General features: G+C 36.7%; 1 long non-coding RNA gene and 1 pseudogene across 1 annotated transcript in view; one reads left to right on the top strand and one right to left on the bottom strand.

The window, feature by feature from the left end:
* The window catches only part of LOC135224241 (uncharacterized), a 58,921-nt pseudogene extending 36,917 nt beyond the window's left edge, over nucleotides 1-22,004 (bottom strand).
* The window catches only part of LOC135224108 (uncharacterized), a 357,000-nt gene extending 332,367 nt beyond the window's left edge, over nucleotides 1-24,633 (top strand). Inside the window, exon 3 of the long non-coding RNA XR_010316615.1 lies at nucleotides 24,548-24,633. This is a non-coding gene — a long non-coding RNA (uncharacterized LOC135224108). The remainder of the gene's footprint in view (nucleotides 1-24,547) is intronic.
* Nucleotides 24,634-25,694: the final 1,061 nt, after the last annotated feature.

Here is a 25,694-nt window from a genome sequence, read left to right as displayed (position 1 = left end):
CTCAAGTCAAAACTCAACGCCGGAAATATGATAAAAGCTGTAAACACATGGGCAGTGCCAGTAATCAGATACAGCGCAGGAATAGTGGAATGGACGAAGGCAGAACTCCGCAGCATAGATCAGTAAACCAGGAAGCATATGACAATACACAAAGCACTACACCCAAGAGCAAATACGGACAGACTATACATAACACGAAAGGAAGGAGGGAGAGGACTACTAAGTATAGAGGACTGCGTCAACATCGAGAACAGAGCACTGGGGCAATATCTGAAAACCAGTGAAGACGAGTGGCTAAAGAGTGCATGGGAAGAAGGACTAATAAAAGTAGACGAAGACCCAGAAATATACAGAGACAGGAGAAAGACAGACAGAACAGAGGACTGACACAACAAACCAATGCACGGACAATACATGAGACAGACTAAAGAACAAGCCAGCGATGACACATGGCAATGGCTACAGAGGGGAGAGCTAAAGAAGGAAACTGAAGGAATGATAACAGCGGCACAAGATCAGGCCCTAAGAACGAGATATGTTCAAAGAACGATAGACGGAAATAACATCTCTCCCATATGTAGGAAGTGCAATACAAAAAATGAAACCATAAACCACATAGCAAGTGAATGCCCGGCACTTGCACAGAACCAGTACAAAAAGAGGCATGATTCAGTGGCAAAAGCCCTCCACTGGGGCCTGTGCAAGAAACATCAGCTACCTTGCAGTAATAAGTGGTACGAGCACCAACCTGAAGGAGTGATAGAAAACGATCAGGCAAAAATCCTCTGGGACTATGGTATCAGAACGGATAGGGTGATACGTGCAAACAGACCAGACGTGACGTTGATTGACAAAGTCAAGAAGAAAGTATCACTCATTGATGTCGCAATACCATGGGACACCAGAGTTGAAGAGAAAGAGAGGGAAAAAATGGATAAGTATCAAGATCTGAAAATAGAAATAAGAAGGATATGGGATATGCCAGTGGAAATCGTACCCATAATCATAGGAGCACAAGGCACGATCCCAAGATCCCTGAAAAGGAATCTAGAAAAACTAGAGGGTGAAGTAGCTCCAGGACTCATGCAGAAGAGTGTGATCCTAGAAACGGCACACATAGTAAGAAAAGTGATGGACTCCTAAGGAGGCAGGATGCAACCCGGAACCCCACACTATAAATACCACCCAGTCGAATTGGAGGACTGTGATAGAGGAAAAATAATAATAATAATAATAATAATAATAATAATAATAATAATATAATAATAATAATATCAGTGAAAGGCTATACAACTACCTAGAGGATACAAACACCATCCCCCACCAACAGAAAGGCTGCAGAAGGAAGTGTAGGGGCACAAAAGACCAGCTCCTGATAGACAAAATGGTAATGAAGAACAGTAGGAGAAGGAAAACCAACCTAAGCATGGCATGGATAGACTATAAGAAAGCCTTCGACATGATACCACACACATGGCTAATAGAATGCCTGAAAATATATGGGGCAGAGGAAAATACCATCAGCTTCCTCAAAAATACAATGCTCAACTGGAATACAATACTTACAAGCTCTGGAATAAGACTAGCAGAGGTTGATATCAGGAGAGGGATCTTCCAGGGCGACTCACTGTCCCCACTACTCTTCGTAGTAGCCATGATTCCCATGACAAAAGTACTACAGAAGATGGATGCCGGGTACCAACTCAAGAAAAGAGGCAACAAAATCAACCATCTGATGTTCATGGACGACATCAAGCTGTATGGTAAGAGCATCAAGGAAATAGATACCCTAATCCAGACTGTAAGGATTGTAGCTGGGGACATCAGGATGGAGTTTGGAATAGAAAAATGCGCCTTAGTCAACATACAAAAAGGCAAAGTAACGAGAACTGAAGGGATAAAGCTACCAGATGGGAGCAACATCAAACACATAGATGAGACAGGATACAAATACCTGGGAATAATGGAAGGAGGAGATATAAAACACCAAGAGATGAAGGCACGATCAGGAAAGAATATATGCAGAGACTCAAGGCGATACTCAAGTCAAAACTCAACGCCGGAAATATGATAAAAGCCATAAACACATGGGCAGTGCCAGTAATCAGATACAGCGCAGGAATAGTGGAATGGACGAAGGCAGAACTCCGCAGCATTGATCAGAAAACCAGGAAACAAATGACAATACACAAAGCACTACACCCAAGAGTAAATACGGACAGACTATACATAACACGAAAGGAAGGAGGGAGAGGACTACTAAGTATAGAAGACTGCGTCAACATCGAAAACAGAGCACTGGGCAATATCTGAAAACCAGTGAAGACGAGTGGCTAAAGAGTGCATGGGAAGAAGGGACTAATAAAAGTAGACGAAGACCCAGAAATATACAGAGACAGGAGAAAGACAGAAAGAACAGAGGACTGGCACAACAAACCAATGCACGGACAATACATGAGACAGACTAAAGAACTAGCCTGCGATGACAATTGGCAATGGCTACAGAGGGAGAGCTCAAGAAGGAAACTGAAGGAATGAGATAACAGCGGCACAAGATCAGGCCCTAAGAACCAGATATGTTTCAAAGTACTTAGAGACGGAAATAACATCTCTCCCATATGTAGGAAGTGCAATACGAAAAATGAAACCATAAACCACATAGCAAGTGAATGCCCGGCACTTGCACAGAACCAGTACAAAAAGAGGCATGATTCAGTGGCAAAAGCCCACCACTGGAGCCTGTGCAAGAAACATCAGCTACCTTGCAGTAATACGTGGTACGAGCACCAACCTGAAGGAGTGATAGAAAACGATCAGGCAAAGATCCTCTGGGACTATGGTATCAGAACGGATAGGGTGATACGTGCAAACAGACCAGACGTGACGTTGATTGACAAAGTCAAGAAGAAAGTATCACTCATTGATGTCGCAATACCATGGGACACCAGAGTTGAAGAGAAAGAGAGGGAAAAAATGGATAAGTATCAAGATCTGAAAATAGAAATAAGAAGGATATGGGATATGCCAGTGGAAATCGTACCCATAATCATAGGAGCACTAGGCACGATCCCAAGATCCCTGAAAAGGAATCTAGAAAAACTAGAGGGTGAAGTAGCTCCAGGACTCATGCAGAAGAGTGTGATCCTAGAAACGGCACACATAGTAAGAAAAGTGATGGACTCCTAAGGAGGCAGGATGCAACCCGGAACCCCACACTATAAATACCACCCAGTCGAATTGGAGGACTGTGATAGAGCAAAAAAAAAAAAAAAAAAATAATAATAAGAGTATATGTTGTCGTCATCTACATTATTGCCTAATAAACCAGGATATGACGGGGCAATCTTTTGAAAATCCTCTGGCATAAAAACGCTCATTCTCTACAATGAGCCTAAAGCTTAACGACCTTCTTTTGATCTCGTTGAAGGTAAATATAATTTCTTGGAAATAACCCGCTTCTAGCACGGGTGATTTTAATAATGAATGAGAAAGCGAGTAGGTCGGAGAGAATTCGGTTTCGTTCACGTCGTATATTTCAAAACTAAAGGAAAAAAGGGGGAGACGAAAGTCCTGGAGGCGCCGTTATTGCGTTTGAACACAAGGCACTTCATATTCTTGTATAAATAAAATCATTAATTAAGTCATATAGCCTTCAGTCATTTCTCGTAAATTTTCTAAAAAAGAAAAAAAAATATGCTAAAGGAATGAGGCAAGGTAGATTTCAGATGTTAAAATTCACTCAGTCTATGCACACACACATATGTATATATATATATATATATATATATATACATATATATATATATATATATATATATATAATATATATATATATATATATATATATATATATATATATATATATATATATATATATATATATATATATATATATATATATATATATATATGGAAACACACCAGAGCCCCCAGAGGCTTTTGAAATGTCCAACCAGAATTTCACACAAAACCAAGCATACCCTGGAGTTCCTGTCACATTAAAGAATTTCCCTCCTCCACCAAAGAAACTCCTCTCCCCTCTTCCCGTTTCCGCTTCCTTCACCTCCTCCTCCCTTGAGAGGCTTAACGCAAAAACCCTCCATCCATTTTTCACTCGTCCATGTAGGCACCAGCAGCAGCAATTCTCAAATAAAATGTCGTGAATTCGGCCTTTACGAATTCAGAATCTTTGGCTTAAGGCGCAGCTGCCAGTGATCCATCCCTTGAGACATCCTCATTTTTTTTTTTATTTCGAACCATCTGGATTTTCATTTAAACGTCCGAATGGGTCCTAAAGACCGGATCATCGCCTGCGTCCCACCTTTGCACTCAGAGCCGAACAAGGCCCAGCTAATAGCGCTGCTTGTCATTGCAATATTGAGGACGGAGAATGAGGGTAATATTATGGAGCATGACCTGCCTAGATTCATTTGAAATGTCATAAGTTTATCATCCTTTTCTATATTGTCCTCATTTGCCCCACCAATCATTCGCTTCCTGATTTGTGATTGGTAGATTCTACGACTATCCTCACTGCCTTTATGAAGTATAACTGAAGTCTAACTGAAAATGGAAACAGATCATCTTAGGCTATCTGAGCGCCTCAGTGGCTTCATCGGTATGGTCTCAACCTGCAACCTCGGTGGCCTCGAGTTCGATTCCTGGGCATTCCACTGAGGGGTTAGAGAGGTGTATTTCTGGCGATAGAAGTGCACTCTCGACGTGGTTCGGAAGTCAATTCAAGCCGTTGGTCCCGTTGCTGAATAACCATACTGGTTCCATGCAACGTAAAAATACCATATAAACAAACAAACAAGCATCTTAGGCTATCTGATGGGTAATTCTCTCTCTCTCTCTTTTCAAGCCTCAGCTCTAAGATACTACAGCTCAAGAGATAAATACTGTATGTACGATGCTAGGGGATATTGCAGATGCGGAGAAAATTGCAGATTCAGACACAAAATGAATAATTATGATGAAGGAAGGTCAAATATTATGGAAAGGTTGGATTTTTTAATGTCAGAATTTCTGGAAATGAAGAAAAGAACAACATACCAGAACAGGAAAGAGACGTGGGAAAATCCTTATTACTACCCATATTAAATGAAGGAGATAACACGCAAACCATCATAGTGATGAATGCGCAGGGTTTAGTTACGAGTAACTCAAAAAGAAAAATAGAGTACTTAGAAGAACTAACCCAAATTGAAAAGAAAATAGATATAATGAATATAAGTGAAACCTGGTATTCCCAAGAGACTGGTAATGATGATTAAATAAAATGGTACCAAACTTATAGATCAGATAGAAAAAATAGGAATCAAGGGGGAACCGCAATATATGGGAAAGACAAAAAACAAGGAAAAATATATGAGAAATATAGTAACTCAGAATGTGAACTAATAGCGGTAGAATTTGAATCTGAAAAATTAATGAACATAGTAATATATAGACCCCCTGATACTAAAGAGTTTGACACAATAATAGAAAAACTGGATGATATATGTAGAAATCACAAGGACTGGACTATTCTCCTATCCGGAGACTTTAACTTTCCTTTCGTAGACCGGAAAGAATGAATAGGAGATTGTGGTTGTAGTTATACATATAAGAAAGAGAGTAATAAGTCACCTGCCAACAAGAAAGGAAAATACTTTAGAACTAGTATTTGTGAATGAGGTGAATTATGTTAAAAGAAATAATAGTTTATAATGCTAGTATTTCAGCCCATAATGTCATAGAATTAACAGTTCATTCCAAAGCAAGTGAAAACAGAGATAAGCAAGAAATGAAAAAGTGGGAAGAATATGGAAAATACAACTTCTACAGTAAAAATATAAAATGGTCAGAAATAAATGAAGAATTAAACAAAGATTGGGATAACATTTTCGTAAGTGATGATATAAAGGTAAATACGGAGATATTATATAAAATATTAGAGAAAATAGTGGATAAATATATACCGAAGAAGAAAAGTAAACAACAGTCATGCATACCAAGAGACAGAAGGATCTTGTTCCAGAAAATCAGAAAGTGGAAAAAAGGTCTTGCAAAAGAAAAAAATGCATGGAAAGTGATCAAACTAAAATGTAAGATAGAAAATGCAGAACAAAAGATTATACAATCAAAAGAAAATGAAAAACGGGACTTGGAAGAAAAAACCCTTGTAAATATCAATCAAGCCCCCTAACTATTGTACTCACATGGGAATAAGATGAATAAAAGAAGAAAAGAAATGGCCCTCTAAGAATTGAAGGGGAATAAACAAATAAAATAAAAGGAATTATGCAACATTGGCAGAACGATATAAGAGAGAATTCATCCCTAGAATTGATAATGAAGATAATGATATAGAAGTAAGGGATGAAAATAGTGAATATTTAGCAGACATAGATATTAATGAAGCTGATATTGTGCAGGCTATTAATGAAATTAAAAATGGAGCTGCAGCAGGGCCTGATGGTGTCCCTGCTATTTTGTTAAAGAAAGTAGTTCATTCTATCGCAAAACCACTTGCAATATTATTAAGACAAAGTGTAGATACAGGCAAGATTTATGATGAGCACAAATTAGTATATTACCCCTACTTTCAAAAGTGGATCAAGACTAGAGGCAAGTAATTATAGGCTTGTGAGTCTTAACATCACATGTTATGAAAGTGTATGAAAGGGTAATGAAGAAAAATATTATGAAACATTTAATAAAGAATTATTTGCTTAATATAGGACAACATGGTTTTGTACCCGGAAAAAGTACACAAACCCAACTGTTAGTCCACCGTGAGAACATATACAAAAATATGAAAAGCGGAAATGAAACATATGTGGTTTATCTAGACTTTGCAAAAGCTTTTGACAAGGTAGATCCTAATATATTAGCGAAGAAAATTAGAAAACATAATATAATGGATAAAGTAGGAAGATGGTTAAAAGAATTTTTACACAACAGAAAACAGATATTTATTGCAAACGATGAGATATCGGATGAAGCTAAGGTAATATCAGTAGTTTCGCCGATGACACAAGAATAAGTAGAGAAATTACATGTGATGAAGATAGGAACGCGCTACAAAGAGACCTTAACAGAGTATATGATTGGGCAGAGGTAAATAGGATGATAATTAACTCTGATAAATTTGAATCAATAAACTATGGAGACAGAGAAGGAAAGCTATATGCATATAGGGTACCTAATAATGAGACAATCACAAATAAGGAAGCAGTTAAAGACCTTGGTGTTATGTTGAAATGGGACATGTTATGCAATGATCAAATAGCAATTCTATTGGCGAAATGTAAAGCAAAAATGGGAATGTTGTTACCGCACTTCAAAACAAGAAAAGCTGAACACATGATTATGCTTTATAAAACATATGTTCGTAGTCCACTTGAATATTGCAATATGATATGGTACCCACACTATCAAAAGGATATTGCACAAATAGAGATTGTACAAAGGTCCTTTACAGCTAGAATAGAAGAAGTTAAGGATATTGACTACTGGGAAAGAATACAATCCTTAAAATTATATAGTCTAGAAAGGAGAAGAGAACGCTACATGATAATTTAGGCATGGAAACAGAATTGAAGAAAACATCATGGAGCTAAAAATATCAGAAATAGCAAGCAGAAGTAGATTAATAGTGCCCAAAACAATACCAGGAAAAATAAGGAAAGCACACAGGACAATGCACCGACAATGCAGCGTCTTTTCAATGCGTTGCCAGCTCATCTGAGGAATATATCAGGAGTGAGCGTAGATGTGTTTAAGAATAAGCTCGACAAATATCTAAGCTGCATCCCAGGCCTTCCAAAATTGGAAGATGCAAAATATACCGAAAGATGCACTAGCAACTCTCTGGTAGACATTAGAGGTGCCTCACACTGAGGGACCTGGGGCAACTCGAACAAGATGTAATGTCTGTAAGTCAAGGTCTCTCTCTCTCTCTCTCTAAAAATTATGTGAGTTACACGAACTCGAAACGGGTTACGTAAACATTCATGACCTGAAAGGTCTGTTCCCTCCAAAAAAAGTATTCCCATGGGGGTTGGTTGATGAACTAGAGATTTTTTTCCTCCGTAAAAGTTTGACCTCATTTTCTCTTCGCGTCTTTTATTCTCTTCTTCCTCGACGAAAACATTCTCCTGCGCAATCAGTCCCCCTAATGATTGACCCCGAGCGTTTCATAGGACTTTTAGGATCCGTATTCTCTCTCTCTCTCTCTCTCTCTCTCTCTCTCTTTGTCTTTATCCGGCCAAAGGATAGTTCAGTATTCCTACTTTAGAATATTCGTTATGTTTATATTCTGTGGCGAATTTATGCCATTTGCTGCTATTACAGTGATTATCGTTAAAGGACATTATTATTCATTTTTACCTCATACTTCTTATAATGTTTCGTCTTTTCTATTTAATTTTTCATTGCTGCTGACATCATTTCGTTCTTCTCGTAATATATAATAGGTATATATACAATAGTATAAACGTTATAATACATTGGACTGATGTAAACTATAGGGAAAAAGCTAAATCTCTTTATCTCTCGGAATAATGTAAACTAGTGTAAGGAAGCTGAATTCCTCTCTCTCTCTCTCTCTCTCTCTCTCTCTCTCTCTCTCTCTCTCTCTCTCTCTCTCTCTCTCTCGTTATAATGTAAACTAGTGGAAGGAAGCTGAATTCCTCTCTCTCTCTCTCTGAATAATGTAAACTGGCAGGAAGAAGCTGAAATTCTCTCTCTCTCTCTCTCTCTCTCTCTCTCTCTCTCTCTCTCTCTCTCTCTCTCTGAATAATGTAAACTGGCAGGAAGAAGCTGAAATTCTCTCTCTCTCTCTCTCTCTCTCTCTCTCTCTCTCTCTCTCGGAATAATGTAAACTAGTGGCAGGAAGCTGAAGTCCTCTCTCTCTTCTCTCTCTCTCTCTCTCTCTCTCTCTCTCTCTCTCTCTCTCTCGGAATAATGTAAACTAGTGGAAGGAAGCTGAATTCCTCTCTCTCTCTCTCTCTCTCTCTCTCTCTCTCTCTCTCTCTCTCTCTCTCTCGGAATAATGTAAACTGGCAGGAAGAAGCTGAAATTCTCTTCTCTCTCTCTCTCTCTCTCTCTCTCTCTCTCATACACACACACACACACACACGTCAATAAAAGTCTTTGGTTATGGAAACGTCCCCTTTTTTTTTTATGCCATCGTAACGAGTCCCAAACCTTTGATCTCATGTGAATGCAGAGAAGACAAGAACTCAGCATCGCCTCTTCCGCTGTCCTTAAGCTAAAGGGTTCTTGTTGGATTCTGTCGAGGACGAGGTGTGTTTGGCAAGGCTGCCTTTAGATCACGAAGGTGCTTTACCTGAAGTCTGCTGTGAGCCTCACTTTTCCCCTGCTAATTGAGTCATAAATTTGGCTGTTGTGTTCTGCAGTCTCTTGAAGTTTTGCTGGAATGATGCTGAATCACCATTTGCTTACGCTGGTATCTCAAAGGAGAGAATGCGAAGAAAATATCTTTTCAGTTGACCTTCTTCTTCCACTTATTTGTATAAAGCCAAGGCATCATAGATCCTATATTTCATCTTATTTCATCAGTTTCTTGTTGTCTGGCGAATTAGATATTTATTTACCTTCCTCGTTTTGCCGTAGCTTTTACAATTTGAAGATGAACGATAGTTTAGCCGTACTCTACCCTCTCTCTCTCTATCTTCTTCTCTTCTCTCTCTCCTCTCTCTCTTCTCTCTCTCTCTCTCTCTCTCTCTTAGGGGCATAGTTTTTTTTCTTATAAAATTTTCGTCAAATGCAATTGCTTTAGTGGCATCAATAAGTTTCTTGCAGCTATCTTCATATATATGTATGTATATATATATATATATATATATAATATATATATATATATATATATATATATATATATATATATATTTATTTATATATGCATAATCAATATACATGCAACGACGTACAGTCTCCATAACATCAATCATCAGCTCGCTGAAAAATTTCCCGGAACTAATACCTTTTACGCTATGCTTGTTAGCCTTTGTGTGCTAAAATGCTCGCGTAAACCACGAAAATGGCGCGACAAAAGTGCCACTTTCCCAGATAACTTTTCCTGGAAGCAAAATATAGTAGTACATCAGGCTTTGCGCCCAACGCATACTATATCTTTAAAACCCGCACATGTTATACTACACGCTTGAAACACAAATGCTTATGATATATATTTATATATTATATAGTTATTTATATCTATATGTATTATATAGTTAATAATATAATATATAATATATAATATATATAATATATATATTTAATATTATTTATTCGTACGATATTATATACAATATATATAATTATATTTAATCTATACGATATATATATATATTATACATAGTATTATTATATATAATCTATATAGTATCTATATATATATAGTATAAATGATATATGTTATGTATATATATAATATATATATATTATATCTATATAATATACGTCTATACTTATATATAATAATAATAGATCTATATCTATCTATAATATATAAAGATATACTTAAATTAATAGTAATAAGTTATATCTCTATTATATATATATATACGTATATGTGTGTATATATATATATTATATTATATATATATATAATCTATAATATATATATATATACATGTATATATATATATATATATATATCTGTATATATATATGTATGTATGTATGTAAGTATGTATGTGTGTGTGTGTGGCTGGGTGTTTGTGTGCTTATGTGTGCGTTAATTGAATTTTATCACCTGTGAACAAATGTCATAATCATAACTTCCGAATATGTCTCTTCTTAACAAGGAACCAAATCGTGCTATATACAAACTCACGTACCTTCTGAATCATATTCAGCAGGAGTGTTATTGAAATCCTTCAGCTGTAGTTCCAAGATTCTGGGTGCAGGAGAATGATGAGTGGGTTGGGAGGGACTGAAGAATTATAAAAAAAATTTCGGCACAGAACCACCACTTGAAAGAAAAAAAAAGCAGCTGGCTAATGGCTGGCGGGGTCTCACACCTTAACCTACAACATTTTTTGGTCTGGAAGCTACGATTCTGCCGATATCACACTAACACTGGAGTTGCTTCATGATTCAAACTTTCGGGGAGTTTCGGGAAAATTTCGCTGAAATTATAAAAAAATAAAAGAAAACTTCAAAGAAGAAAATTTATTTTCCAGGGAATTTCTTTTGTTTTATTCAACTGTACCTGTATAAGAAAAAATAATTCTATATTATATTTTCATCTTCATCAAATTTTTTGTCCTATAGATATTAGGCAAGTAGTTACGAGTTTCAATCATAGATTTTAATTGCAAGGCTCTTTGACGTAATGGTATAACTCCGAAAGCATGTAACAGCCCCAAACCATTTATTGTTATAAGTGCAATCACATTCCATCACCTACTGTGAAATTTGTTTACATTTACAAGAACGTAAATTAAGATGAAATTAAGTTTTATATTCCCAACATAAAGACAATTATGCTTTACCATATGGTCTTAAAGTCTGTTAATGTAGTTGATATTATTCTATATGGGCTATTCACTCCTCCTCCCCGAGCAGACAATTGGCTCATTCGTTCTTTATGTCTCTACCCTTCTCTACCTTCGTCTTTAATCACTGTATTAGAACTTTTGGTATCGGTGTCCTTTGATTTCCTTTTTTCTCTCTCGAAGCCTATTCAAAGGCAGTCCTTAGATGTTTTGTTACGCGATTCCGGTCGGTGTGTCATAAGTTACTGCTCCATTTATATGATTAGTCTCTCTCTCTCTCTCTCTCTCTCTCTCTCTCTCTCTCTCTCTCTCTCTCTAAGGGTTTTGGGAACTTTTCTCAGTCATTCCTTCCTTGCATGAAAAAGAATCAGGTGCTATAAATCAGTTTAGAAACGCTAGTGTTAATATTATATCGATATCATTAGTTCGCGTAAGAATATTGCAAAACTTACACACATATATATTATATTTATATAATTTCAATATTCTATTTTTCTTCAAAGTATTTGGAGAGCAGGAGTTGTCACAGACACGTGCTAGTTTTGATGGCTTAATTCGTTATGTAGCCAATGCCAAAAATAAACACCTCCTATAGGTTCCCTACGCAAATTAATGGTCGATACAATAACATTCTAAATTGAAGTATAGCTCCTGATTCGTGGGGGTCAGTCCACAGAAATATAATCCTTAGTTTTAAACCAGAGTATTTTAATTCGCCTTTTATAGTTGAGACGTACCCTCCTTTAACAGAAGAATTTATTTACATATATGTAGATAATACGCGTGTAACTCTATTTTAATAATAAAAAAAAATATGAGTACGCTCGGTAATGTAATCTTCCTTGCGAAGGATTACGTATTAGCTGGGAAAGCCTCGTATTTTTTTTTTTTTTTTTTTTTATTTATGCCCTGAAAGGAAAGAGGGCGTTGGCGGAGCGGCCTGGCATACTTGTCAGTGGCTCATCTCTCTTCCCCACAAGATACTGCTAATAGGACGACATCATTCGTGACAGAAAAGTCTTTCAATGAGCTTTCGCCTCGGGCGAGACTTCCGATAGTCTACGGTCCCAGCGCATTCATTCCAGGTTAATTGACAATACCTTACCCGAGGTAAATGGCGAGACGCCTTCATGTCCCTTGTTATAACGCGCGAGAATCCTCCTCCTCCTCCTCGGTCGTCTCTCTCGTCAGCCGGACGAAATAATGATAATAAGCAACGAAGGCTCGTAAAGAAGAGAGAGAAGATTGCTTTTTCTGGGTTCAATTTGTAATTTGATATAACGAGGCCCACCGAGGTAGAATCCATGGGCATGGAGTGCGGTTTTTTTTTTTATTTGTTTATCTGAATTGCTCTATAGAAAGGTACTCGATAATAACAGACAAATATAAAATGCTCTTATAGAGTATTTGTTTGTTAAACGAAAGTTCCGTTTTTATGTAAAGCTCTCCAAATATACGGATGTATGTCCTTTTTATCATCATATTCCTCTTAGGAGGGTAGTGCCGTCCGTGAAACAACATGTGGTGCACTGTAGGCATTGCTTAATGTTCTTTGCAGCTTTCCTTCGTCCAATAACTGCAACCCCTTACGTTATTTTAACTGTACTTCCATTTATATTGTCTTTCTTCCATCTTGCTATCCATCCTTTACTAACAATTGATGTGCAACTTCTTGAGGTTTTCCTCCTGTTACACCTTTCAAACCTCTCTGCTCTCAATTTTCCTTTCAGCGTTGAATGACCTCATAGGTCCCAGTGCTTGGCCTTTGGCCTAAACTCTATATTCCATTCCATTACTAGCACCTATCGTTCCCGTGAAAGGTGAAATTTAGAGCGAGATGGTTAAATAAGTTGAACAGCTGGGTGCGAAGAGTGATATATCAGAAACGGATGAAAATATGACACAAAAAACGTTGCAATTATTGGCAACCTTCGAACTGAGAACGGTAACATGATGACTGTCGAAAGTCAGAATTTGAAAACTGATTGAGTGAAATCAGTTCCAACAACTTTGCTCCCACATCAGTTGCCAGACTGACAACCATTCTTCGATTTTAAAAGTCTGAGCATTCCACGTTACTGACTCTGCTATTTCATATATAGTTTTTCTTGCATTTTCTTGAGAATAAGTACTCATTATAATTAATCAATTAATGAAAGCAAACTATACAAGAAATGCATGAGAGAGAGATCCTGACTTCTCCTAACTGGAAGGTAAATTGCAATGAATCTTAACATTAAGTCTCTCCCGAAAATCAAAATCCCATGGCTGTCTTCCTCTGCAGATTAGAACTCTCTCTCTCTCTCTCTCTCTCTCTCTCTCTCTCTCTCTCTCTCTCTCTCTCTCTCTCTCTCTCTTACTTCTCCTAACTGAGAAGTAAGTTGCATTGAATCTCAACACAAGTCTCTTACGAAAATCAAAATCCCCTTGGCTGTCTTCCTCTGAAGGTCTTACAGCTCTCTCTCTCTCTCTCTCTTCTCTCCTCTTCTGTCGTTTCTCTCTTCTCTCCTCTCTCGTCTCTTCTCTTCCTTATATATAATTAGAAGATATCTCCCCGTTGTACAATACGCTGCATCCCTAATATATGCAAATGGCCGCTCCGTAAACTTCCTAAATGTCTGCTCTAACAACCTTCTCGTAAGTTTCAGAGTTCTTCCTCGAATCCACTTACTCCCTCATTAATTCCAAGGGAATCACAGTTTTAGGTGAGGGGAAGAAGTTGTCCCGAAAGTATTAGTATGAAGAACCCGGTATCATGGGCCACTGCACTTCTTCGAGGACTGAAGTGGGTTGAGGGGATATTTATTTTGTACTTGAGAGAGAGAGAGAGAGAGAGAGAGAGAGAGAGAGAGAGACTTGCATTTTACACCGGTCGTTATCACGGTAGAATGTGAAATTTCCGTGATCGCTTTTGATGTAGGTCAAGCGAGGGACGAATAGACTCCCAATTCTAATTTACTTGTGGAAGGGAATAGGTGATGGAAATTGTCGTTTGATTATAATGCACACACACACATACACACATATATATTGACAAGAGCCAGAAGCAAAAATAAGACAACATACTACTATATAGTTGATTCTCATCAACCGTGCACTTGATGCCTAGGCCAGTCCCTTACGACGCTCCTGATTGGCTGTTGATAAGCCAGTCACAGGGCTGGAAACTCTCAGTCTCTCGAGAGAGTTCACATGGGTACGATCTATGTTCCACCTATCCTGGGTTTACGTCTTTCAAAAGTATCCCTCAGGAGAAGTGGAGCATACTTCCTGCCTATGTGAACTCTCGAGAGCGACTGGGAGTTTCCAGCCCTGTGACTGGCTTATCAACAGCCAATCAGGTGCGTGGTAAGGGACTGGCCTAGGCATCAAATGCAAGTGCTTTCCAGTTATTAATTGGACATCAAATTCTAAGGTAGTCTTTATGCCTTGCTTGAAGAAGCACAACGAAGAACGCGAAAGCGCTTGGCATTAACTGTTCTCTCTCTCTCTCTCTCTCTCTCTCTCTCTCTCTCTCTCTCTCTATGTATGTACATAATATGTATGTATTGAATTACAGTGTTTTGTTTAAGTTAAAGATAATTCACTGACTCATATATTGAACCTCTTATTCTGATTGTGATATTAACGTAAAACATTATACTGCGTAACACATAATATATAGTTAGAGTTCCTTCGTACACCACTGTAGTAACTGATTTGCACTTTTTGATAAAGGCGTGACATGCCAAGTTGAAAAGATGAAGAAGTTCACTAACCTTTCTGTTAGGAATACGAACTAAAATAATAATTAGAAAATAGACAGTGATGATAATGATAAATAGCACCAAGCAGCAAGGAAAACAGTAAAATCATCTGTAAAAAGCAACACTAATCGTTATGATAATAATAGCAGCAAGTCATGACAAACGGAGATATTTTTTCTGACACCCAGTAAAAACAGGTATGGCGGGTGACCGCATATCGGAATTTCTGGGAGAGCTAAACAAAAGCATATTGATTCAGACTAAGAGATATAAGTGGCACGCATCTCCCCTTCGAGCTGTTTACTCTCTCTCTGTCTCTCTCTCTCTCTCTCTCTTTATATACATATATAATATATATATATATATATATATATATATATATATATTTATATATGTATATATATATATATATATATATATATATATATATATATATATATATATAGAGAGAGAGAGAGAGAGAGAGAGAGAGAGAGAGAGAGTATGTGTATATATGTGGGTGGTTGGGTATCTTTAAGAACTTAACTACTTCACTCTTTCACATCTAGATAACCGTTTGTGTTTTCATCTCTATCTTTCAAACCAGTTTCCCTCTGTACCTTTTCATCGTCAGGACGAATTTACTTATACCTTTCCATCCCTCAAGCAAGTTTTTTTTTTATATACACTTTTTATTTTTCACTCGTCCAAGCAACTTACTGTAATGTTCTGTCTCGTATTTATGGAAGCTTCTCGTACTTCTCCATTCTCATCTTCAAGGCTGTTCTTTACGATTTTCTTAACACAGGAACTCTCTCTCTCTCTCTCTCTCTCTCTGTGCGGAACTTTACTCTGCTACTCATTATTCTTAGAAAGACATTTTTATACTACAGAAAATCCAGGAAGCACTTTCGGCCCCTCAGCTCCCCCTTAACCCACAAAATTAATTTTCTGTTATTCCAGAAGTGTTGACGATTCATTGCTTTCCTTTCTCTCTTGAGAAAAAGGTCCCGTAGGGGGTTAGTGCCTTCAGTGCACCTCATGGGGTGCACAGTAGGCATTACTAAACGTTCCTTCAGCGTTCATTCAGCCCCTAGCTGCAACCTCTTTCATTCCTTTTACTGTACCTCCATTCATAGTATCTTTTTTCCATCTTACTATCCACCCTCTCCTAACAAGTTAAAAATATAATGTTTACAACTTACGTGTGAAGGGGAAAAAAAAAAAAAGAAGCTTGCACGTGCCCCGAGTAAGCTGCAGGTTGGATCAAGCCTTGTTTTAACACTGGGCATTCTAGGCTCTAGTTGACCGTAGATTTTAACACGCTTTAATTTACGTTAAGTTAAGAATATAATGTTTACAGCTTATGCGTGATGAAAAAAAAAAAAAAAAAAAAAAAAAGCTTGCACGCGTTCCGAGTAAGCTGCAGGTCGGACCAAGCTTTGTTTTAACACTGGGCATTCAACACTTGACTGGCAAGTTCATTGCCTTTCGATCTCTTTCATAAGACTAAATGCATATAGGAGTTACTAATAAGATGTATAATTTTATAGCTATAAAACACAGGAAAAGAAGTGCGGAATTCAATTAAACTTAAGAAAAATATAGGTAACCCCAACTTATGGAAATGAAAGTATAATTAATTCTAATCAAAATTAAAGCTGAAATACAAATGGCAACCGTGACCTTTTCACTGGTTCACTAAGTGTAATGACGTAAGTCTCTCCAACTTAGTCGGCAAATATAATATTCGTTTTTATAAATAGCGCATAAACATATCTGTAACTAGAGAGTTCTTTTTTTTACGGAGCTATTCCTGCCCCTAAAGAGACGCTGTGATGTCAAATAAAGGCAGCAACTGGTTTGAATAGCATTATGAACTATGACTCTTATTCACTACTCGGCAAAGGGAAGGGAAGTGTTGACAGTACTTTTTGAATTTGTTTCCAATAAGGTTTAATGGAAATGCTACACTTCTTGTGGAAGAAGGTGCCAAGTTTTCATTTCGATCAACAAGTGGCACCAAAATACACCACTTTCGGTAAATTTGTATAATATGGATTCAAGAAGTCTAAGAATATATATATACGTATATATATATAATATATATGTGTGTATATATATATATATATATATATATATATATATATATATATATATATATATATATATATATATATATAGCAATTCAGAATGCCGAAGACACATGGATGTTTTAAAAGATTTATTCATAGAGAAACGTTTCGCACATGACTATGTGCATCATCATCTGAAAAATGACAAAATAACTAACATTAAAACATACTAAAAATACACATGTATTCTTAAAATGAACAATTAAAAACATTAAAAGACTAAAAGTAAGAAGCAAAGTAAAAACAACTGCTGTTACACCAACCTTCAGGTACAGAGGAAGAAGATAGAATGACAAAAGAGGGAACAACAACCTCCAAAGACGACTATGCCAGATATAGTTGAGCAGAGGAGCAGCCACCGTTTAACGATGGAACGAGTCTTAATATATAATGACTCTAAGGTCGTCAGATAATCTGCATCCTTAGAATACGCTAATATGGAGAAGTGCTGCTTCTTAACCTCAATTTTACAATTGATAGCATGATTTTTTATATTTGAATGTTCTGGTCTGCTCAATCTTTGTCCCGTTCTAAAACTCAACCCTAAGTGACTATAATAACGCATCTGCAACAACCTCTTCGTCGATCCAATATAAGTACCAGGACATCCTGGGCATGTAAACTTATAGACCACATTGGATCTCATGAAGGGCTGCAGATGGTCCTTGAAGCCAAACAAGGAGCCAATTTTACTGGGATTGTTTGATATTAATTTTAAATTAATACACGGTATTTCGGTTTCAATAATTCGTTTCAGTTTATGTGAAAATTTGGAGTTAAAAATATAAGGGATTGAAGCATACATAAGTTTTTTCGGAACATTAAAAACCGGTGTGGCAGGATGAAAATAATCAGTTAAAATTTTGTTGATGATTCTAAAAACTAGATCCTTGGGAAATGAATTTTGTTGAAAAAAAGTAGTTAAAAAATCAATCTCCTTATGAAATATGGCCCAACTGGAAGAGTATCTAAGGGCCCTATGCACTAAAGTATAGATGGTATTCAATTTAAAACTGGTTTGGCAAGCACTGTAGAAATTATTTGCAAGACCTGTATAAGTTTTCTTTCTATAAACGGCAGTAGTAAAAACAGAACTAACTCTCGTGATTAAAACATCTAAAAACGGTAAACAATTATCTTTTTCTAATTCCATAGTAAAATTAATGTTAGGGTGTTGCTGATTAATAAAATCTAAAAACTGGGTGGCCTGCCACTGGTACTTAAAAAGAACAAAGGTATCGTCTACATACCTTCTGTAAAACAATGGTTTAAAAGACGACGGACAACAATCTAAAAAATTTTGTTCTAAAAAAGACATAAAAAAATTTGCAAATAAAGGTCCTAATGGAGAACCCATAGCAACACCATCTACCTGAGAATACAATTTTTGATTAAAAATAAACATAGAATCTTGCACAGCAAGTTCTAGAAGTTGTTTAAAAAGAGACCTAGTAAAACCATGAAAAGTAAAATTGCCATCTGGAAACACCTTGTTTAAAATAATCTCTATAGTCTCGTTTAAGGGAACATTCGTAAATAAAGACTCAACATCAAAGCTCGACATATACAGGTCACCATCCTGACTAATGATTTGGTTTTGAAATTCATAACCATTTTTCAAAATAAAATGACTTGAGGTATACTCGTTAAGGAGAGAAACCAAATATTTCGAAATTGAAAAAGAAGGGCTATTATACGCTGCCATAATAGGTCTTATAGGAATTCCATCTTTATGAATTTTTGGTAGCCCATACAAAATACTGAAAGAAGAACCGGTTACATACAGCTTTTGGTAGGTTTTATCATCAATAATGTTGTCAGTTTTTAATTTCCTTAAAAACCTGTTAATACGATCCTCTCGTTTATAAATATCTAAAAAGTTAGGATCACCGTGAGCTACAAACTTAGAAGTGTCCATCGTTAAACGGTGGCTGCTCCTCTGCTCAACTATATCTGGCATAGTCGTCTTTGGAGGTTGTTGTTCCCTCTTTTGTCATTCTATCTTCTTCCTCTGTACCTGAAGGTTGGTGTAACAGCAGTTGTTTTTACTTTGCTTCTTACTTTTAGTCTTTTAATGTTTTTAATTGTCATTTTAAGAATCCTGTGTATTTTTAGTATTTTTAATGTTATTATTTTGTCATTTTTCAGACTGATGATGCACATAGTCATGTGCGAAACGTTTCTCTATGAATAAATCTTTTAAAACATCCATGTGTCTTCGGCATTCCTGAATTGCTGCTTGAGGATCATACTGCAGATAGTATATATATATATATATATATATATATATATATATATATATATATATATATATATATGTGTGTGTGTGTGTGTGTGTGTGTGTATGTGTTTATGTGTATACTATATATATATATATATATATATATATATATATATATATATATATATATAATATATATATTTATATACGTATGTATGTATATATATATGTATATATAGAATAGGATATATATATATTTATTTATATATATCTATATAGATATAGATATTTAGATAACGCAGGTATGTATATATAATATTGTAGATATCATAAATATATATAGATCAAATATTTATATGATATAATTTTATTTACTATATTACATATAAATATAAGATATATATATATATTATAATATATTATATATATAATATATACATATATATAGTGTGTGTGTGTGTATATGTGTTTAAATTTTTCACTTTTCGATCAAAGGAATTTTCATGTCCACTCTATCCGTTTGAACTTAGAATGTAAAGTTTTACTTTTACCGTTTATTGACAAGAAATAGCAAACCTGCAAATAAGAAAATCCTGTGTTGATCCATTACAGGCAGGGAAAAGTATGTTGAAAACGAAATTTTCGCTTACTCGGGGAGTAAGCCTACAAACTACTTTGTTGTTGTTGTTGTTGTTGTTGTTGGGGATGGTGGGGGGCTGGAAAGCTCTATGAAAAAGCCTAAAAAGGTCTGAAGAAGATATTTCGCTTCGAGTTAAATATACAGGAATTTAAGGATGGGATATTTATAATTTATTTATTAGAATGAAAATTAAAAAATAATAAATAAAGTGCATATTAAACAGTACAGACAAATCATTACTAATAAAATATAGCGCATTTATTTTGATTTTCTTTGTGGAAACAACTCTCTATTTTAGCACGCGCCCGGATTAAGCTGGAGGTCAGATCACGCCTTGTTTCATGTAGCTTATATCAGATTCGTATGGTCATTTATATAAACAAATAAGCTTCAAAGATGTGAATAGCATAACAATAAAACGGGAAAGTTTTTGAGGTCGTGGATAAATTGTGGCTTCGGCTCTCAGCGCGGTCAGACATTTAACCTATAACCTATACTCGTCGACCCCAAAGGAAATTACGTTTTGAATTTTATATAATCTGCCACGAAGATATTTAAGGTGTGGACTCAAATTTATAACGTTAAATAGAGCACTTACTGTATTACAGAATGTAACGAGATACACAGATCAAAAGCCAAATTAAAGTTTGATATTTATTATGCATTATTGCTACAGACCATTTGAACACGATGAAATCACGGTGATATTCTGGAATAAACTGTGTAAATATATATGTAAGATGTCACAGTCAGTGGCGGATTTAAGGGTCGCCAAGCCCGGTCACGTGCCCACCCTCCACCCCCATCGATATGATGAATACGAGAACATTGTTTCCTTTCAATAAATCATTATTAGTGGCAAACATTTGATCAAGTAATGATTATTTCAACAGCATCAACAACTGCTACTGTGTGTATTTATGTGTGCATATATATAAAATTTTGGTATATATGTACCGCATATGTGTATATAACTATTTTTGTACGTATATAACGTATTACATTAAGTCACAAATACTCCTTAATGGCCAATTCACTGTATCTTGGAGTGACCTATTAATTAATTTGGCCATGGGGATTCATATATCATATATATATATATATATATATATATATATATATATATTATATATATATATATATATATATATTGTTACGTATGAAGCCCGGCCTTGAAAGGGCTCCAATACTTAAACAGGAATAGTTGAGGGAAAACAGAGTAAATTACTTGAACTTACCGTAAAAAGGATTTACAGTGAACATTTACTCTAGAGGAAAAGGTCACCAGAAACTCAGCTAATTACTTTACATCTATTTAATTACAAGAGGCTGTTTAATAGCCTGCGAAAGTAAATACAACTGGTCCCCACATGGACTATTGATATCTCTCAAGGGTATGATAGTTGGCTCAAAATGAGATTCACGTAAAAGCTGGTTTCGAAATCTTGCGTTAATGCAACACTTGAGGGCGGACAGACTTGGACACGTGACTCAGGGAATCTGGAAAAAGATCCCAGATTAGACAAGATAAAAAAAAGGACTTCTTGCACAAGTTACGATTATTCAGTTCTCTAACACTGGGGAAAAGGCACTCTAGTGTTTAACTGAGGTATGCAATGACTTCATTTGTCTGGGATGATCACACAAGCGGAAGCATGCGGCCATGAGGCAGTGAGAGGAACAATGGGATGAGTTAGAAGTTTGATTTATGAAAATTAGGAGGTAAGGAACTGGCAATATGCTGCTTCACAAGACGTACCTGGATGCCATGATCAGTGGATCTTTGTAGAAATGCGGCCTGGGCTTTGTCTCCGGTCTGGGACTATAGGCGCGCCAGTAACGCCGTTAGGGCTAAGTGTGAAGGCTGGTTGGGGACATCCGTCCGAGGTCACGACTGGAGCCGACTGAGAGGAGGGCAGGTGTCTTTCCTGGGTGTTGGGGGTCAGCTTAATCCTCCAAGAGCAGGGCAATCCTGGAAACAGAACATACAGCCAGCAGAGGGTTCACAGGAAAAAGAGCTTAAGATATAGACCTAATAAGTACCAGTCTGCCTACATCCTTCCCTTTAGGATACGTCCCTAAAGCTGACAAATCTATTTTCCCCCTTCTAGGCAGGAAATTCCTATCTCTGGCTGGCTACCTTTGGTTTCCCGCCTAAATCAGCTGATATTTGGAGGAATATGGCTGCCGTTTTACAAATCAAAATAATTAACTAAATGCTGGGTAGACGAGGAGATCAATAAACGTAGGAATATATATATATATATATATACATATATGTAAAGGGGGGGATTCTCCCCCCATTATTCATAAGGTAAGCGTGACACGAAACGGAAGGCAGACCACACACAACACTACACACACAGCCTCTTTCTCTCTCTCTCTCTCTGCAATCCCTCTCTCTCTCTCTCTCTCTCTCCATGGAATCTCTCTCTCCATGGAATCTCTCTCTCTCTCTCCACCTCTTTCTCTCCATTCTAACAGGTAATGAAAATGAGAGAGTTGCATCATAACATTAACGTTTATTAACAACTAATAAATAAATCAATCAATCAAGTAATCCAGTCTTACAGACTAACTCAAAAAACCCCGTAAATGTAACATGTCTGGTCACCAAAAAAAAGTCTACACCCCTCTGGGAATTCTTTGTCCCCCGGCATTCCAGATCCGTCTGTTTCAAAGATACAGAACACATCCCGGTAAGTACACACACAAGATTGACAGACAGAGGTTTAAATATTGGATATCATCACAAAAATGTCAAACAGATAACAAGCCACTCTTTGGCTAAAGCACTTCAACACTTACCCAAACAACCGGACACTTAAACACTGTTAATAAAAAACTCCCGGCGAATGCCATGGCATCTTGCCTATGACTTGAAGCCCTCTCAAAATCCCCCCATAGGCTTGGGTATGACACTTTTAACAGAAAGAGGCACACACGCACATACGAACACACAGTTCGATAGCGCCTCACGGTTCTAGCTGCATCCAGTTTCACAAAGGCACTTTGAGAAGAGTTCATAAACTGTCGGGCATTGACTTGTTGAACTAAGCATTTTTATCTCACGCCACCCCTAGAAACTCATTGTCAGCTACTCTCAGGTCGTTACCTCTACACTGTTCTCCACATTCCATAGGTCACTGAGAACACACGGACAATACATTATTAATCAAAAACCCACTACTCTACTATATATATATATATATATATATATATATATATATATATATATATATATATATATATATATATATATATATATACACACCATGTATCCTTCAACTTAAAAACATATCACTGAAGCAACCACCATCGTTGTCAGAAAATAATTTTATCGACATATTTAAAGAAAAGAGCAAAAACAAAACAAGTGCCGCTTTCTCAGCCGACAGCATTGCATGCACCCCCAGGGAACCATTTCAGCTCCGTCAAAGTCCAGCTTCGACCTATACACAGATCGACTCCATAAGGAGACGTATATATATCCTCCTGTAACCAAATCACAGAGTCCAAATCCCTCCCTCTGAATGAATGTATCCGCATCCATCGCAAATCCCTTTTAATCTACAGCAAGGCCCCAAACCGCCGCTCTCGTCTCCCCATAACCAACCTCATCCCCATTCAGGCATATTCCGTTGTATGTCCTCTATTCGATGCTTTTATAGCCGTTCCAGGACCCGGCGGTATTTGAAGATGGCATTTTGGCTCTGGTTGCCGTCGAACTTCGCCAACAAGTTTGTTAAACCATAATGGAAATGATCATATATGTGCAATCTCTCTCTCTCTCTCTCTCTCTCTCTCTCTCTCTCCAATTTTATTCTTATTGCGAAAATGGAAATTCCTAGAGATTTATTACTGTCTCTCACTCATACAAAATCCAACAAAATCCAAATATACAAATGTTAACTCTAAGAGGTTTTTATACGCATACCGGCAGTGAGCATATCGCTACATATGCTCTAGGAATCTTGATCTTTCTGTGTATACTAGCGCGTGTACACATTCACAAAGAACACTAATAAATTGCAAAAACCTGTGAACTACGAATCAGTCTCTCATCAACTAGATTTTAACTAAAAGCGAAGAACCTGCGAACTCCGAATCAGTTTCTTATTAACCAATCTTAAATTAAACGCGAAGATCCTCAGGAATTGTTTTTCAACATGCAACAGGTATAAACAAATGAATAAATTACAAACGAATTCATCGAAACCAATTTCCATAAACTACGTTTGAGTTCTCGCAGCAAGCGATCGACTACCTCGCAACTCACGCAGCCAACTAATGAGAAATTTTCTCTCTTCCAGGATAGTCACCCTATAGGAGTTGTCAGTGTCCTGGAAACGCCGTTCCAGCATAAAGATAAAATAAGTCCGGGGAAGCTGACAGCTGGGATACCTTGTGAGTTTTTGATGGCTTTGTTGCACGTATTGCTTTCTTCCTTGGCACATTTTCACGTCACATTACTTTCGTTTTTAGATTAAGCCAGCCTTCTGCTGGCATGGGTATAACTATATACTTTTTCAATGTACTTTTTCTTTCTGGAGCTTATTATATAATGCTTAAAATAAGGCTAAAAGAAAATGGCAAGGTAATTAAAACAGTTAAGAAAAAATTATAAGGTAATTTGAGTAGCTAAGAAAAAATAAGGTAATTTGAATAGTTAAGAAAAAAGATGATAAAGTTATTTGAAAGTTCAGAAAAAATGATAAGGTAATTTGAATAGTTAAGAAAAACGTGGAACATTAAGGCTATGAGTACATAAACGAATTAGAATTCAATCTCTTATCTATCACGTTCATTATTAAGTGAGATGAACGGGAAAAAATAAAAATCATTTGTAAACTCAATACAAATTTTAGGGGGGCGCGTTCAGAATTCTTTCTTTCGCCTTTTCTCTCGATTGAATGAATAAGGTAAAGCTGACTGAAAATGAGGAAACGATTTGAATAACGGTTGTATTATTACACTTATAAAACTCTCTCTCTCTCTCTCTCTCTCTCTATCGTTGCGTAAATGTCGCTCGCTCACCCAACCGGCACGTCATGACTCAGAACGTTGAATATTTAAAGAGTCGGCCCACCGGAAGTGGAATTTCCATTTGATAAATTCATCTTCCTTTACAAAGGAAAACCGACCAGCCACATCGGTCGTAAGCTGGAGATAGACATACGTATAGAAATGTCTCATGAAAAATTACACTCGTGTGAGTGATGGCTTTTTGTCAGTAATTGGATGATGGGTGACTTCCAGCGTTCTCCGTTCCGCTGGGTTCTCGAACGGTTGAAGCGAAGGTGACACTGACTGGAGTATGGTTAGTATTATATGGATTACCGTGTCTGTTACTTGGATGGCATCCGTGTTCGAAAACCAGCACATAAGATCCCATGATCATGTGCGTCTCTTTGTATATCAGTTGGATAGCAACTTGCCCCCTCAACATCAACTGATACT

Source organism: Macrobrachium nipponense, chromosome 10 (assembly GCF_015104395.2).
Source record: "Macrobrachium nipponense isolate FS-2020 chromosome 10, ASM1510439v2, whole genome shotgun sequence".
Lineage (NCBI taxonomy): Eukaryota > Metazoa > Arthropoda > Malacostraca > Decapoda > Palaemonidae > Macrobrachium > Macrobrachium nipponense.
The sequence above is the reverse complement of the archived record's forward strand: the minus strand, read 5'-3'. Positions and strand labels throughout refer to the sequence as shown.